The sequence below is a fragment of the Camelus dromedarius genome, unplaced genomic scaffold (assembly GCF_036321535.1).
Source record: "Camelus dromedarius isolate mCamDro1 unplaced genomic scaffold, mCamDro1.pat HAP1_SCAFFOLD_121, whole genome shotgun sequence".
In the NCBI taxonomy this organism is placed as follows: domain Eukaryota; kingdom Metazoa; phylum Chordata; class Mammalia; order Artiodactyla; family Camelidae; genus Camelus; species Camelus dromedarius.
The window spans coordinates 1,197,749-1,212,078 of NW_026989801.1; the positions used below are offsets into that span (position 1 = coordinate 1,197,749).

Here is a 14,330-nt window from a genome sequence, read left to right on the forward strand (position 1 = left end):
AGATATAACCACAACAGTACTCTTTTTGTTGTTATTTGAATAGAAAATCTTCCTGGGGTGTACAGTAAGGTGGTAGTTGCTCAGGCTGACCTGTCTCCAACCTGTCTGGTGGCAAACCAGCACCCATTCACTCCTTCTAGTCTAGGCTTCTCCAGCCTTTCTATCTGTTTCAGTCTTTCTCCAAGTAGCCAAGGGGATTTGTCTCCTCTGTGCAGGACCCCAGGACTGGGATGCCAAGTCTGTGGATTGACCTACTCACTCCTCAGGGTTAGGGCCTATTTGCACAGTCTTCCTTTTCCTCTTAGTCCTTCCCTAGGTGCACAGGTCCCAACCTGAAGTTTTTACTCCTCCCTAATTATGTGGAAATATCTCTTGAAATCTTGTTTGTATAGGAGTTCTGCCAGTTTTCAGTCACTTTTCTGTGAGAAGTTAGTATCCCTCATCTTGACCCCCCTCCTCTGGAAACAGTATTCTTGATTGGTAGGTTCCCCCCTACCCCATCACTCAGTTTTTAGCAATTTAAACATATCATTCCACTGCCTTCTGGCCTACAAATATTTTGTTGATAAATTGACTGACAATCTTATTGGATGTGATGAGTTACTGCTTTTTGTCGCTTTCAAGATTCTCTCTTTGTCTTTTGACAGTTTGATTATAATATGCCTCAGCATTGGTCTCTGATTATTTATCCTACTGGAGTTTGTTGAATATCTTGCATTTGTAGATTTATATATTTCATTGCATTGGGAATTTTTTAGCCATTATTTCCTCAAATAATCTCTCTGCCCTGCCTCTCCCTTCTGCTTTAGGGACTTTCATAATGTATATACCTGTCTATGTGACAGTATTCCATAAGTTTGTTAGGCTGTATTCACTTTAAAAAAATTATTTCTTCCTTCTGCTCCTGAGACTTGATAATTTCAAATGTCCTGTCTTCAAGTTTGCTGAGTCTTTTTGCCTGTGCAAGTCTAATCCCCTTTATATGTATTCAAATGCTCTTCCCCTGAGCTTTACCACCAAGGCTAATTCCCTGTAGAAAATGTGTAAATTCATTCATTGTATTTTCCAGCCTCAGAATTTCAGTTTGGTTCCTTTTTTAATTATTTTTATCTCCTTGTTCATTTTCTAATTTTGTTCATATATTGTTTTGCTGATTTTATTTAGTTATTTTTCTGAGTTTTCCTTTAGCTTTTTAAGCATATTTTTAAAAAGTTATTTTAAAGTCTTTGCCTAAAACATCTAATGCACATGTTTCCTCAGGGTTTTGTTTTTTTTTTTTTTACCACTTTATATTCTTCCTTTGGAAGGGCCATATTTTCATTTATTTTGTATGCCTTGTGATTTTTGTTGTTGTTGTTGAAAAATTGGATATTTATTTATCTATTTATTTATTTTAAATGAAGGTACTCAGTATTTAACCCAGGATCTTGGACATGTTAAGTACATGCTCTACTACTGAGTTATTACCCTCCCACCCCCTGAAAATTGAGCATTTATGAAAGCAGTCACCTTTCCCATTCTTTGCATACTGGCCTTTTGACAAGGGAGTCTTTTCCTAAGCTGGCTCTTGATTTTGAAACATGGGATTAAGCTTAAGAGAAGTTGTAAAGTCTTTTTAGGCTTTTTTGAGCATGCATCTTCCCTGGGCCTGTGTTTTGCTTTTTCAGTTTTTCCATATATGTGCTCCTTTTAAGTATATTAATTTCCCAAAGGATGTCTCCTTTGAACTTTTGATTGTCTATTGTGTGTCTCCACCCTGAAAAGAAAAAGAAAAATTCAGTTTCTCTTCTCAACTTTCTATTCTCTATACTTATTTCTGGTCACCACATATGTGAGCATTTTTTCACAATAAGCAATTCTGACACTAACTTCCAAGAGTTTCTTTATACCCTACAGATTAAGGGCTCAGTCCCACAAGACTTCTCAGTTCAGATGCAATTACAAATCCAGGTTGTCACCTGTGCTTCTGACTAACTGGCTGTACATTGGGGTTTCACATCTCTTCCCCAGGTTCAATGATTTGCTAGGATGGCTTAAGAACTCAGGAAGGATAATTTGCTTACTAGATTACTGGTTTATTTTAAAAAAGGATACAGCCTATAAACAGCAAAATAGGAGATGCAAAGGGAAAGATATCAAGAAAGCATGTGGAGCGTCCATGACCCCTTTGGATGTGCCACCTTCTAACAACATCCACATATTCATCAAGCCAGAAACTCTCTGAACCATTTCAGTTAGGTTTTATTTATTTTTTTAATGGAGGACTTCTTAGGTAGACATGGTTGAGTAAACTATTGGTCATTGGTGATTAACTCAACTTTCAACTCTTCTCTGCTCACCAGTGGTTGGAGCATCAGGCTAAATGTTGCAACTTTCTAATAACATTGATTCCTCTAGGAACCAACTCCATTGTAGTGATCTAGGGGCTTTAAAAAATCACCTCATTAACATAAACTCAGTTGTTGTTGAAAGGTGCTTGTTATAAATAACAAAAGACTCTCCTTTCATCTTCATCAGTCTGGAGCTATTTTAGGAATTGAGGACAAAAGACCAAAAGTTTCAAGAAAAATAATTTCATCTCTCTCATCACATAGGGTTTTAAGAGCTATATACCAGGAATAAGGACAATGATCAAATTTGTATTTCTTATTATACATCTCAATATCACACACCCATAATATCTTGTCATAGGTGTCTGCAGGTCATTCTCCCTGCAGCTTTCCCAAGCAATGCCCACTGCTTCTCCCTGCCTAAGATCCAAATAAGGGAAAAGATAACAGTCCTTCAGGCAGCCCATGAGATGTCAGAACATTGTAAATGCAGTCTGCTCTGCTCTGTTTATTTTGAAAAAGGGAATTGGAAATTCAACTGATGCCTTAGATAGTCTATTTTATATATTCACTGGTAACCTATTGCTCTAGGCATCTGTGGAGCTGTCTCTCCACATTTTTCCTTGAGAAATACCTGCTGCTTCTTTCCAACTGATATCCAAGTTTTACCACCACCTACCGCTCTGCCACCCTTCCCTGAGTTTCATGTGAGGTGAAACAGAGACCTGAAGAGGCAGCCCTGACAGGTTAGAACATTATAAAATTCCCTCTCTCTGAATCAGGGGAGGGAATTGGGAAATGATTTGCCACTTCCTTAAAGACCTTACCACAATGGGGACCGAGGTCAACAGAAAAACCACAGAATTTCCTACCATTTTGAATGAGGCTGTTTCTTGATTTGGTATTTGGTTGGTTGCTTTGGACCTTTGAGTGTTTTATGGAACTACTGTAAGGTTATTCTAGCCAGTATTTTGGTTGTTGTTTATATCTCCGTGGGGAAACAAGAGCTTAGAGTTTGCTAGTCTGTCATTTTGCTCAAGTATGTAGATTTTCAATTGTTTCTCAATGACATTCACTCAGCCTTTGTGAGAACCACTTACCTCATTTCCAAAGTAGTTATATTAATTTCTAACTTTCAGTCTCTTGTGAATATCAGTTTAGCTGGATATGTAAGTTATTATCAAAGGGCTTGGTATATTGTAGGCCTTCAGTGCATCATAACAATAACTTTAAGTATATTATTATTTTGAAATAACAGTTTGGAGAGTGATATTATATTATTTCACTACCAATACCATGAGAGACTTGAGGGAATGATGGGGGAAAACCTCTACAGTATGCTAATTCTAGGTTACATTTTGTCTAATGGAAAGCACAGAACTCTTACTTACCTTATCCTATGTTGATAGATGCTTTGTATAAGTCTGAGTTAGAGAATGACTTTATAATCTGATTTCCACTAAGAAGCTCTTCTAGGTTGGCAGGTTGCCATGGCATCCAGACCCAAAATGATGGACCCCATTTGTCTGCTGGAAAGTGTCAAGGTTTTTTCAGTGAACCAAAAATCTCTGCAGATTCTTGGTGAGATTTCTTTGCCAGTGCTGGTGGTGGCCATCGTAGGACCAATCATACAGGCAAATCCTACTTGATGAGCCATCTTGCAGGTCAGAATCATGGTGAGTGTTGTACTGGGTCAAGGACTAATTGCTTCATTCTAGCTAATACCTCAGCTTCTTAATTTTTGTCCTGATCATGTGTAGGGAGAACCAAACTTCTCTTAACAAATCAACTTTCCACTCCTATTTCTCACTGCTAAACCACTGTCTTACTGTAATTCATTATCATATTGTATGTTTTATTCCTGTAAAGCAAAATTTCTCCTACCAATTCTCACAATCCTACCTTATTTTACATGCTTAAACACTGGACTCTTGCAATTGTGTCTACTCGCTCTTGAAACACATTTTGCGTTTTTATGGACTATTCTCATCTACATATAAATGTGTTCAAATGTCTATAATCTTAAAAATATTTCCTGTATGTCATATACTACTGTGGCTAACACCTCTCCCCACTTTTGAAAAATTTCTCTGACAAAAAATATAATCTTGATTTTTTTTCCACCTTTTTCTCTTCCCATTTCTGTCTTCAGTCCATTTCTCTCTGGCTTTGAACCTCACCGTTCTTTCAAGATACTCTTTTTATGGTTATCAATGACTTCCATTTTGTCTGATTCATGGATTCCCCTTTGCCTCTATGTTGAGCCCTTGCTTGGTATCTTTATCACAATTAATATTCCTTCCTCCTTGAAACAGATGACACACAAAGTAGGACATTCTTGAAGAAATGGAGAAAGCACCAACTCGTATGCTGGGATACTGACATTCCAATAGATCTGACTCTGTAGCCCCTTGGTTGTTTAGATTATCTGCTCTAACTGAATGCTGCTTTCTCCCCTCTCCTCACAGGCTTTCCTCTAGGCTCTACAGTGCAATCTGAAACCAAGGGCATCTGGATGTGGTGTGTGCCTCACCCACGCAAGCCAAATCGTTCTCTGGTGGTCCTTCTGGACACTTAGTGCCTGGGGGATAAGTGAATGGTAAAGCAGAAATTCACAGTTAAATACTTTTTTCCTGGATTTTCCCCTTATCTTTCCATGGTCCTAGAAATTTTACTGCTTTAATCTGTAAAATCTAGAAATCAATTATAGTAAATAAGGCAAACTATAATTTGTTTGAATCTCACTTCTAGTTAAGATATCATGGTGTCTTAGATAAATTTTATTTCTTGGCACTGTGTGGATGACTTGATTACATTTAGTAAGTCATTATTGAACAGCTGAGTTACAGGCCTTTGGATTTAGAATTGTAGATATCAGTGACCAAAGTAAAGGTCCTGCCCTAGAAGGGTCTTTAGTTCAATTGATAAGACCACATTATCTGCAGTCAGATTTAGTACCATGTAATTGGGAAAGAAGCAGGCTGGATGGAAGTAGAAATTACATTGCATTGCAATCCCCAATTTCTGGGAATTTCATGGGAGCTCCATGGCTGGAATGGCTTTTTTGAGTTATCCTGAGTTTGGGACAGGGGTGCTGATACATTTTTGAAGAGCTGCTCCAGAAGCCTTTCTAATTAAGAGGGCTGACACCTGAAGACTGTCTTCCACCAGCACTCCCAACAGCTGGGGGAATAAGTCCTTCAGTTTTGAAAGGCAATCCAGGCAGCACCTGACTGGTTTTGAGAGCTTACAGTTAAGCATAACTAAGAAAGAGGAGAAGTATCAATCTGTGAGTGAGGAAAAATTTCTGATTCACCTTCTTAGCTACAAGGTGAAGAATGTATTTGAGGGTTGGATTTAAGGGACGGGTTTACATTTTCCATGATGTAGTTCATCAACTACTCACAGAGTGTTCTGGAAATCTGTGAGACACCTCTGAATGTGCAAGTTCTATAAAAGTAAGTTTTTGTCCTACAAGAAACATTTTAAAATGGATTTTTGGTGTTTTAGCTTTCTGCTAATGGGTGAAATGAACTATCCCTCCTTTCCCCCTTTTGAGATTTATTTGGAAATAATACCTACATTTTTATAGCTCTCTTTTTTTTTCCTAAATGGGAGTTAGAAAGTGTGTGCTTATTTTTAAAGCCATATATCAAATAATGATATAATCTTCTTGTTGAAATAATTGTTTGTCATAACTGCTACTGTTTCTTATCCTAATTGATTATTTTTAAAAAGTGGGTTTTGGGGAAAGAAAGTAATGAATAGACTCTTATCCCCCCAAACTCCCATTTAGAATATTCTCAACATAAACCACAGTTTTTGCATTTGCACTTGGAGCAACTTTACATGCCATTTATAATAAAAAAAAATTTCCAGTTTATGCCATTATTTAGACAATGCTATGAGTTATACAAATTAGCCTGGGCTTTAAGGCCCTTGATTAGGCTGCATGAAAGCTCACCTTATCTTCTCCACTTGCCCTCTGCCCTGAAATGACTCTAACTACAAGACCCCTGTCTTCTCCCATCTTTAATTTTGTTTCTCTGGGTTTTCCTGTCTATGGGATCACCTTCATTTCTTCAGTTCCACATTTACCAGTTATTTAATATTCAGCTCAAGACTTTGAGGAAGCTTTCAGATTATAAATTCTTTCTCCAAATTTCATAGCTCTGTTCTTTCTTGATAGACTTCTAAATTTTAGTTTAGTGTTATAGCTATAGGTTTCACTGCTTATATACATTACTGAGAGTAAGCCTTTTACAGATACTTCTATCTTTGTTGCAATACTGTTATGGATGTTTGTCCACTGCTTTGAAATAGTCATGTTGAAAGAAATAATTTTCATTTTTAGCATTGCTTTTTTAAAATCTAAGAACAGTGGGGGATATTTAGTAGCTTCCTGCAATTATTTATTGATTGGATATAATTTAAATACACAGTTATGCCAACTATGGTGTATTTTATATGGACTCTGATTAATAAATATATGTAGAATGAATAAGTGCCCACACTCATCACTGAATTCCTAATTACACAACAGGTACTGTATTAGTTTTTCTGTATATGTTATTTTACTTTATCCAACTGAGGAAAAAGAAAGTACTGTGAACATTAGAATCCTTTTATATATGAAAAATTTGCAAACACAAGAAATGTCTCTGTAATTGTCAAAGTTGATATCTGCATTTACATCTGTCTTCAATTTCTTTGCATGGTGAGTATGTTAGCTGAAATAATAAATGAAACCATGATTGAAGAAGTGTACAGATGAATTTCTAATGTAGGGATAAACTTCTAACTCTCTTGTTCTAATGTGCTTTCTAGGATGAGTCTAAGAAGGATTCATGGATCTTTGCCCTGGCCGTGGTACTCTGCAGTAGCTTTGTCTAGAACAGCATGAGCACCATCAATCACCAGGCCCTGGAGCATCTGCAGTATCCTTCCAGGTCCTGAACCACCATGTTTCACTGAATTCATTGGATGAGGATAGAGTAAGTCTCTCCTTTCCTGTCATTTAGTTTTCTTGGGTGGAGCAGAGGGGACCCATGGCAAAAGAGTGTGTTTATAATATTTTTATACTAGAGAAATGTGGGAATTGTTGGTAGTGAGTTTCTTTTCCCTAACCAAATCTTAGTTATGTGACAGAGCTTGCAAAACATCAGGGCAAAGTCCTCTCAAACACCTGATAGAGTAGAAGATTCCACAGAATTTGTGAATTTCTTTCCAGAATTTATCTGGACTGTATGGGATTTCACCCTGGAGCTGCAGTTATGTGGTCAGCCTATCACAGAAGATGAGTACTTGGAGAATGCCCTGAAGCTGATTCCAGGTATCAGAGTATGGCCTGGGCAGTGTACGGTCCAATAGAGTGTGGGATCTACTAAACAATATCCCTCATCTCTGTGATTGCATTTGTATTTGAGACTAAATCAAAGTCTGTGGAAATGGTGGCTGGAAAGTGGGTTGCAAAGATCTAGGGGCTACAGTTGAAGTTTACTCAAGAAGAGTAAAGTGAAATTACTCAAAACCAATTTGTTTTTTATACATCTTTAAATTTAGCATCCAGAATTAAATGGGTGCTGAAACATTCTAAAGACTGGATGCTGTGTTTCCTATTCCTTCAATTTGTCTCTGTTGAAGAAAACAACTTATCAGCTAATTGTTAGACATGAAACTGCAGTGAAAAGCTTATCTAAAGAAAAAAATGTAGATTTCACATATTATTCTTTTCAAAGAGGGATATAAAACTTTCTAATCCTGTATAATTATATCATCTACAAAATGATTGTATGTTCTAAATAAACCTGAGGAAGTGACTGTCTTTACAATCTATGCCTTTTCATTAATACTGACAATTATTAGAACATACATTTTACCTTCCACATCATAGCTTTCTCCTAATTCCCACATGTTTACCCATGAATTAATTACAAGGTAATAAATTATTTTCATGGGTTACATTTCCAAGGATGTGTGTCTATTGAAACCTTGAGAGAAATATCAATCCCAATTTTTTCATTCTTCTTTTCACGTTTCTATTTATGATTTCTCAAAACAGCTATTAAGAAATTGGCTGGCAGGAGAGGACCAGATATAATCATTTACCTCAAAGAGTTTATAGATTATTGGTGATACCTTAAAATTTCATTTCAGGTACATTTATACTTCAGAGGTTTTACTAAAAAATAGATAAAACTGCATCAATTATTTTTAGCATCAAAACAGTTTTTCTTAAATAATGATGATGTCATTCCTAATATTCCAATTACTGTCCATGATCCCTTGTTTGTAGCTCTCCTTTTTGGTTCCACAGCTCAATTCCTACATAAGGTTGAGTTGAGCAGAAAGTTTCATGTGACCTTTCATTCTTTTAGCTGCTAGTTAAGCAAACACATCATAGACAACCACTCTACTATGTGCATGTCTGGAGAGACCAGCCATAGGTTTCCTTTACTGGATCAGATGTCTCCCTAAATTTCTCTGCAGTTATATCATTGGTATAAGTCTGATGTGCAAAGAAGTATTGAATGTCTATGTTAAAAGAGTTCTATGAGTAGAAATGGCAAAGACACACAAATCCCTGCCATGAACACCTGTAATCCCCTCGCCTCAAGACTCTACACACTCTAATCCCTGTTTTTCTGTCCCTCAGGGAAGAATCCCAAAGCCCAAACATCCAATCTACCCAGAGACTGCATCAGGCATTTATTTCCAAGATGGAAGTGTTTTGTCTTTGACTGGCCAACATAGGAAAAAGAAATTCTAGCCAATATTGAGATATTATCTGAAGACCAATTGGATCCTAAGTTCCAGGAGCAAACAAAAAATTTCTGTTCTTACACCTTCATTGATGCAAGGACCAAGAACCTCACAGAAGGAATCATGGTCACTGGGAAATGTGAGTCTCTTTTTCCCATTTCCATGGGGACTGGTATATGTTGAATATTTTATATAATGTGCTTTCTAGAATTTTTGTTTGATTCTATAAAGAATTCTGATTTTAAAGACATTTATTCTCCATGAATAAATCTGTATACTTTATAATTATCTCACTTTGGGGGATTTACAAATTCCTTCCTCAAATTTCAATTTTTGTCAATGATATCGGTGGCTCCCACTTATCTGAAAACATTCTCCACTTAGAATATAATCACTCTTTTGGTGTAAAAACAGAATACTGCATGTTTTCAAAGAAAGTCCTATACAATAAGTGTTTCTCACAAGGAGAATTCAAAAGATATTTTGAGAATTTAGAGTGGTCCAAAAATAAATATTAGCCCATAAATCACTGAAAATCCATTCAAAGCCTCAGAATTAGGAATAAATTAAACATGGTACACTTTGCCTCATCTGTCTATCTATGTAATCTATATTGCTTTCAATTTTTAAAATGGGGAACTGTATTTTCCAGGTAGCCCCTAGTATGTTAGATAGAAGTAGATATTAACTTTTTTAGTCCTGTGGCCTGGAAAACCATAAAAATGAAGAGTCAGTAGGAAAATGAAGGTGATAATAGTAGTGGGAGGTAGGGGTGCATGTGTGTGTTTGTGTGTGTGCATGTGTATATGACCCTAGAAGCATAGTCTCAGAATCCTGGAGCCATTGACTGATAACTTGATATTTAGCCCCTAAATTTCCTGGCTTCTTCAGGGCTGAGGACTCTGGTTGTGACCTATGTGGATACTATCAATAGCGGAGCAGTACCTCGCTTGGATAACGCAGTGACAACTCTGGCCCAGCTGGAGAACTCAGCTGCCATTCAGAAGGCAGACAACCACTACAGCGAGCAGATAGCCCAGCGAGTGAGCTTCCCCACAGACATGCTGCAGGAGCTGCTGGAGGCACACGCTGCCTGTGAGAGGGAAGCCCCTGCAGTCTTCATGGAGCACTCCTTCAAGGAAGACAAGCAGGAGTTCCAGAGTAACCTTGTGGTAATCTGTCTTAGTATTTACCTTTTGTCGCCTCCCCTTGAAGAATGAAGCCTAGAAGTGTTGTTACCAGTCCCATGGCTCATCTCTCACTCAAGGATAAAGTAGTCCATGTTCTCATGAGGGACAGAGTTTCAAAGGACTACATTTCCTTCTTTTTTGACTGCCAGAACTCAGGCAGTTTATCTGGAACTCCCTTTGACCTTCAATGAAAAATCAGTATAGATATCCTCTTGAAATAAATACTTCTGTGGATTCCAAGCCTGTCCAGAACACCCAAGACATTCTTTAGCTGGCTTCTTTTTCTGTGAACACACTCCTATGGCTGGGAACCAAAATTTCTCTTTTCAGATCCACATCTCAGGCCACTTTCAGCTTAGGTTGCTCCTTGTTGTATCTATCATTGAATACAGAGAGAATCACTGAATGTGGCAGCTTCAAGGAACCAGAGAGATTAGGTAATGCAACTCCAACAGCTCAGATGAAATACCCAAAGGAGGTTAGGGAACTTCCCCATGGTCTTCCAGAGTTTTCAGAGCTGTGAATAAATCAAATCTTGTGACTGCTGTTTTATTACATGTCCTCCAACAGAATACTTTTCTCATGAGGAACACTGTTAGACCAATTCTTCTACCAGATCCTTTGGAAATTTACTTCCTCTGTTCCTTAATTCTGGTGACAGCCCTCTATCTTTCTTCCCTCTAGGAAATCATAAAGAATAAGAAAGATGATTTCTTGATGCAGAATGAAGAGACATCAATCAAATATTGCCAGACTAAACTTGATCAGCTTTCAAAGACACTAATAAAAAGTATCCCAGCAGGAACTTTCTCTGTTCCTGGAGGTAATGAACTCTACAGGAAAGCAAAGGAAATTATTGAAAAGGAATATCACCAAGTGCCCATGAAAGGAGTGAAGGTGAGGAATAAGGGAAACATGGGGAACCTACAGAATAGTCAAAGGGCTATACTGAAAATCTGAGAGAACAGCTCCATGCATGCATAAAGAGAGAGTATGGGGCCATTCAAACAGCTTTGGCTCTTAAGGTTCACTGCATGCTATTTATTCCTGAAGAGAGTACAAATGTCAACTCCCAACCGTGAGTACAGGTTTCTTAAATCCAGAGACAGAACATAAATTATTCATTTTTTTTTACTCAACAACATATTTGACGTGTTGACCACTGACAATTTACAAGTCAGTCTTTGTACACAAGGATGATCACAATTGAGACAGGAAGTCAACTACATAGACAAGTTATAACACTCAGGAAAGAGCTACTTAGGTGTTAGAAACAAACATCATCATCATCATCATCATCATCATCATCATCATAATTAAAAATCAACAATACTAATGCAACTAATATATATTGAACAGTTGTTTCCTATAGCCAAAATGTTAAACTCGTTCCCTAGACTCTTTAGTTTAATCTTTCAAATAACATTAAGAAGCATCTACATTATCAACATTTTAAAGATCTGAACTGAGAAGCATAGGCAGGTTAAAATAAGTTGTCTAAAGTTATAACCAGCTAGTGGCAGAGGAGAACAGCAGCACAATTTAGAGGCACTATTTCACACTGGGAAAACAGATATGTACAAGCACCAGAGATTTGGATTTGTAGAACTGAACATGGTTCTGACTGGCTGGAATCTAGAGTGGGGAGAAGGAAGTAGCACTGGGCAAGTGACTGGAGGGAGACCGGTCAGTCTAAGGAGCTTGGACTCATTGTAAGGAACCACTATGGAACTTTAAACATGAAGCAAAAGTTACATGGAATTAGTTGTCTTTGCAGCACTAATTTACTTATTCGAAATCTAATTTCTGTGCTCCTCCTTGGTTCCTCAGGGAAATGAGTTCCTCCAGAGATTTCTGCAGTCCCAGGTGGCAATAGAGAAATCCTGCAGGCAGATAAAGCCCTCACTGATGGGGAGAAGCCCATAGCAGGTAGAGGGTAGGGCTGGTCTCACAGTGGGATGGGTAGGTTCTTGCAGTGCCCTCTGACAGGTGTGAGAGCAAAACCTTCCCAATACAGGAGCTTCCTTCCTTTCTGTGGAACAAACCTGCTGCGTCTGGAAACAGCAAAGGGAACTGTGATTGGATGCCAGACAGACAGAGCCTTTTCTCTCACATTCTGAAGTGTGGTCTTGATGGTATGGACACGGGGTGGGGGGGAAGACTTCGGAGATTTCCTACCCCTCTCTTCAATTTGGTTTGGCCTCTGAGCTCAAGAGGGTGGAAGTCAATCGTTGCCTATTTTTTCCCTCTCTAATGCCTCCCTGGGGCAGAGGAGTGGACCAGGAATGAGAGAGCTGATAAGGAACAGGAGCTGCTGAAACAGAAACTGCAGGAGCAGCAGCAGCAGGTGGAGGCTCAGAAGAGAAGTCTTCAGAAACACATAGTCCAGATGATGGAGAAGCTGGTGAGGGAAAGAGAAAACCTGCTGAGAGAGCCAAACAAGATATTGGAGCATCAGCTGAAGGTGAATCAGGCTGTGGCAGTAGTAGAGCTTCATAGCTTTGCCCTGGTACCTCAGGAAGGGATGGGTGAAGGTTACAGCAAGATCATGCAGAGATCAGAAGTGCATCTACTGCTTGTGATTTATTAAAACCCTGAAGCCTTTGAATCCTTCCAAAACCTTTAAATTCGTCTCTGTAAGTAGACTTTGGAGTGTTCAGGATGAGAATGCCCCCCCTACTCCAAGCCCTCAGAGAATATAAATAAGGTTGAATAGCCACTTAGAGAAATTTAAAATGATCTCACAGGGCTTGATTGAACAGATATTCCAAATATGTGTGTTTAATATGAACAACAAATAGTATTGTTTACCAAGTTCACTACATATTACCAGGAGCCCTGCTCAGCCCAAGGCCCTGAGGTAGGTCTCTGCTGACATAAAACTACCAGAAATGTCCAGAATTAAAAATACAGGGAAGTGGCAGCTTTTACTCTTGCTGCATTGCCTCCAGGTTTGTATATATCCCCAAGCTATCATGTGGCTTGGAGGGATTTCTCTCATTGTTCATCTGAACATGATTTATAAGAGATTTCTATAATTTGTGGACCATGTGTTTATAACAGATTTCTATAATATGGGTGACAGTACCATCCTGAGTGGAACTGAGAATTAGTGCTGTCAGACCAAGGCTACCTCTCATTTGCATTTTTTGACTGGAAAATATTACATTTGTCCTCATGCCAGGCTTAGCCTCCTGGCAAAACCCTAAGGTATATGAATATTATTAAGGCTGTAAACTACACTTTCTCTTAATATTTAGGTCCAAACCAGGAAATATTCCTTGTTACAAGAGTCTCCTTTCATGATTAAGAGAGAACAATTTTAGGAATAAAACAAAGATAGTCTGACAAAGTTTTAAAGTTTGACAAAATGTAATCCTTGAAAAAAATGGGGGATTTAAAAAGTTTTACTTCCTTCCTCACTTTTTTTTTTTTAGGTCCAAGAAGATCTGTGTACTTAAGGATTTAGAAAGAAATGTGAGAAGATGAAAACAGAGATAAATCATTTGAGAAAGAGAATTGTTGACACTAAAAATGATGATCGTTCCTTGCTTGCACAAGCCTTGGTCAACTTGGCAAAATAATCACTTCATTATTGCCTGCCCCAGCTAACATTCTTGGTAATGTTATGAAAGTATTGGGCTCACTATTTAAAAAGATGTAGCTTTCCTTGTAAAGAAAATATATATAAAATATATTATACATGTATATTCTCTGGCCTATTTCTGATGTGCATGCTTTTCACTTTCATTCAGCAATGCTTTAAGTATAAAAAGTGATTTCTAGAGAATACTGATGCCTGGCCCACATTAGATAGAATAAGTGCATGGACACTTTGATTTAGTGTGTTCACTTTTAGGAAATATATATGTGTGCAAAATCATATATATGTGTATGTACATACATACAAGAGTTTCACTGAGGCTTCACTTTTAATGGCAAAAGATTGGAAACCACTTAATGCTCATTTATGTAATTTGGTAATATATATTTTGCATGCACACATACTAGAATACTAGATTGCTAGTAAATAGATAGTGGAGCTCTA

At 37.9% G+C, this 14,330-nt stretch overlaps 1 pseudogene; it reads left to right on the top strand.

The window, feature by feature from the left end:
* The first annotated feature begins 3,410 nt into the window (after window positions 1–3,410).
* On the top strand, window positions 3,411–13,946 carry LOC135320791 (guanylate-binding protein 6-like; annotated as a pseudogene).
* The last annotated feature ends 384 nt before the right edge of the window (window positions 13,947–14,330 follow it).